At 48.3% G+C, this 3,750-nt stretch overlaps 1 non-coding gene across 1 annotated transcript; it reads right to left on the bottom strand.

The window, feature by feature from the left end:
* Nucleotides 1-3,438: 3,438 nt before the first annotated feature.
* Nucleotides 3,439-3,521, bottom strand: TRNAP-AGG (transfer RNA proline (anticodon AGG)). The gene has a single exon. It is a non-coding gene; the product is annotated as a tRNA-Pro (tRNA).
* Between the last annotated feature and the right edge of the window lie 229 nt (nucleotides 3,522-3,750).

Consider the following 3,750-nt stretch of genomic DNA (forward strand, 5'->3'; position numbering starts at 1 on the left):
TGTGTTACCTGAAGGCGACGGGGGCCCAGCAGTACAAGGAGGAAGTTGGGCACGTAGACCCTGGTGGAAAAAGTCCTGCCACCACTTGCCACCCCACTTTCTTCTCCCAGCTTCACATATTGGCCACCAGGGACTTGGTGCCCAGCAGCGCAACGGAAGACAGCAGACAGACCCACCCTCGCCTTGAAGCTCCAGCTCATTAAACCACATCTTCAGTCGCAGATGGCCAATGAGAGAGCGACATCACTTGCTATTTTAGCACTTGAAAATGCCATTGGCCAATCTTTGGATCTCTTTAATGCTGCGCTTCAGTTCATGGGGGAAAGGTGAGAGAAGCCACCTTTCAGCTAAAGGCCTGGGGTTAACATCCTAACGCTGTCTCCTTCTGTAACACTACTTAATACTGGCCAGCCATGTGCTGGTGACAGTTCCATTTCTAGATGTTAGTACGTTTCAGTTATCGTTAAAATTAAAAAGTTTCTATATGTTTAAAGAAAATGCATCTGTTTTGTTTGCTTATATATGGCATGAATAAATACAGGTTTACAGAACCTAGCCCGCAAATTTATCATCTTATATGACAGAGAAAATCATGCATCGAAATTGTGCATTGAAATCATGAACTGAGCTACAAATGCCATGAAAAATAAGATATTCAAAATTTTAACATAGGGGGGCACCAAAAGCACGTCTTGCTTGGGGTGCCACTTGGTCTAGGGGAGGCCCTGTCAGGGAGAACAAGAGTTAGTCTCACATGTCTATTTTCAGGAAATCTGTGGGCACCCTACTTTGCGGGAGGGATCGTGGTAACCCAGACTCAGGGCTGGAACAGGCCCCTGATTGAGGGGGTGGCTGCATGGTTTACAGCGCTCTGATGTCTCAGACAATGTGTCTCTCCCAAAGCCTCAGATCTGCGTCCCTAGAAGGCTCCTGTGCTGCCTCCGCTCCTTTCACCTTTACAGCAAGGAGCAGCAGCAAGGGTCAGGGATGAGCCATATGGTACTAGGTGGGGGGCAGAGGATTCAGGAGCCCAGAGTGTTTGCCTGTCTGGGCATTTTGGCTGAGACCTCAGGGACACATTGTCAGGCAGAATCCCAGGCCTCTGTATGAAAGGAGCATAAGGACGTAAGAGCAGCCAGACTGGGTCAGACTGGGTCCATCTCTCTCAGTGTCCGGTCTTCCCATAGCGGCCAAAGCCGTGTGCCCCAGAGGGAATGAACAGAACAGGTAATCATCAAGTGATCTATCCCCTTTCACCCGCTCCCAGCAAACAGAGATTAGAGACACCTTCCCTGCACATCAAGGCTCAGAGTATGTCCTCCATGAATTGATTTAGCTCTTTTTTTGAGCCCTGTTATAGTCTTGATCTTCACAACATCCTCTGGCAAGGAGTTCCACACATTGACTGTGCATTGTGTGAAAAAATACTTCTGTTTGTTTGTTTTAAATGTGCTGCAATTAATTTCACTTGGTGACCCCTAGTTCTTGTGTTATGAGAAGGAATAAGTAACTCTTCCTTATTTATTTTCTCCACACCAGTCATGATTTTATAGACCTCTATCATATTTCCCCTTGGTCATCTTTTCTCCAAGCTGAAAAGTCCCAGGCTTATTATTCTCTCTTCATATGGCAGACACTCCACACCCCTTTTCTGAACCTTTTCCAATTCCAGTACATCTTTTCTGAGATGGGGTGACCGTATCTGCATGCAGCATTCAAGATGTGGGTGTACCATGGATTTATACAGCGGCAATAAGATTTTCTCTCTTATTTTCTATCCCTTTCCTAATGATTCCCAACATTCTGTTCCCTTTTTGCCGGCCGCTGCACACTGAGTGGATGTTTACAGAGAACTATCCACAGCGACTCCAAGATCTCTCACTTGAGTGGCAACAGCTATTTGACATCCCATCGTTTTATATGTAGAGTTGAGATTGTGTTTGCCAATGTGCATCACTTTGCATTTATCAGCATTGAATTTCATCTGCCATTTTGTTGCCCTTTCACCTAGTTTTGTGAAATCTCTTTTTAGCTCCTCACAGGCTGCTTTGGACTTAACTGTCCTCTGTAGTTTTGGATCATCTGCAAATTTTGTCACCTCTCTGTTTAGCAGATCATTTATCAATATGTTGACTAGTCCTGGTCCCAGTATAGACACCACTAGGTACGAGTTTGCATTCTGAAAACTGATCATTTATTCCTACCCTTTGTTTCCCAGCTTTTAACCAGTTATTGATGAATGTGAGGGCCTTTCAGAGGTGAAAGTAAGCTGGTACGTTCTGGTATGGGGTACTGGCAAGAGCGGGTACGCTGTGCCAGGCCGGCCTGGCTTTCCCAGTCTGGTGATTTAAAGGGCCCAGGGCTCCCTGCAGTGGCCGGAGCCTCAGGCCCTTTAAATCGCCTCCTGAGCCACCCTGCCAGAGCCATGGGACTTTTAAATCACCTCCCAAGCCCTTCTGCTGGAGCCTCCGGGAGCAAATCACTGTCATGGATGCTGCTCTTCCTGCACTACGAACACAGAGCAGGGACGGTGGTAGCTTCCTTACAGTGGGGCGGGGTCACCGTTCTCTGAACTGTGGCACTCTCATGACACCCCTTCCCCAAGGAACCACACTCACACCACCCCTCCCCCTGAGGCCACACCCACAGAACACCTCTTCCTCCCAAGACTCCACCCTTCCCCCCCCTCCATCACTTATCCTAACAGCCGGTAAAGAATGGTGGGGTCATGACCCCCTAACCTCCCTGTTCCAGCACACCTGACACAGAGCTAAGCAGGCCGCAGCATGCATGTGTGACAGAGGCTGCTGTGCTGAGCTGAACCAGTGAGCGAAGCAGGGGCTGATGTTGGGGCTGTCCCCTTCCCCCTGCCTCAGGACTGGTTGCTTGCAGCAGCTGTCTTAACTTAGAGACAGTGTGCCCACACACTCACTCACTCTTCCCTCCCCCGACCCAAACACATTGCAGTTGAAAAGCAGCTGACAATCTAGTAGGATTCCCATGGAACAATGGGATGGAGAAACCTGCATCATGTGATGCTGTACTGGCCCGTGACGCATTGCAAACCCTTACCAAAGCACCTGCAGCCAGTTGCACAGCTACCCACACTGCACTGCTCTCTGTGGCCATCCTAGAGTCTAGCATGGATGTGCTCTGGTAAGACAAGAAGCATAGTGTGCACATGCAACAGGTGTTTAATTCAAACACTTTAAAGCCACATTACCCAATAGTAATGTGCATGCATCTGAGGAAGTGGGTATTCACCCACGAAAGCTCATGCTCCAAAACCTCTGTTAGTTTATAAGGTGCCACAGGATTCTTTGCTGCTTTTACAGATCCAGACTAACACGGCTACCCCCTATTACCCAATAGTGTAGATATAGCTTGGGAGCGAGAGAAGACCCAGCTCTGTTGAAACTAAATGACCACAACTTCCTCCGTAGTTGACAGGATTTGAAGCTGCGTGGGGAACACCCCAATGAATTCCTAGTCCATTGCCTTAACCACTCGGCCACAACTACTTGCTTGAGATGGGTCTCTCACTACACTCCAGTTCTGTTCTCACTGAGTGATCAATTCCAGATGTTTCCTCAGACCAGCTTCCACAACACACTCACTGCTGTGCCATTGTGTAAGTGTGTCCATGGCTGAACTGCGAGAATTCCTGCTCATTTCCCTTCTGGCTGGAGCATGAAGAGTGTGTGTTTGTGGTCAATGACGTTCCTGTAGATTGTTTTCCATTTCCTGCCT

Source organism: Gopherus flavomarginatus, unplaced genomic scaffold (assembly GCF_025201925.1).
Source record: "Gopherus flavomarginatus isolate rGopFla2 unplaced genomic scaffold, rGopFla2.mat.asm mat_scaffold_106_arrow_ctg1, whole genome shotgun sequence".
In the NCBI taxonomy this organism is placed as follows: domain Eukaryota; kingdom Metazoa; phylum Chordata; order Testudines; family Testudinidae; genus Gopherus; species Gopherus flavomarginatus.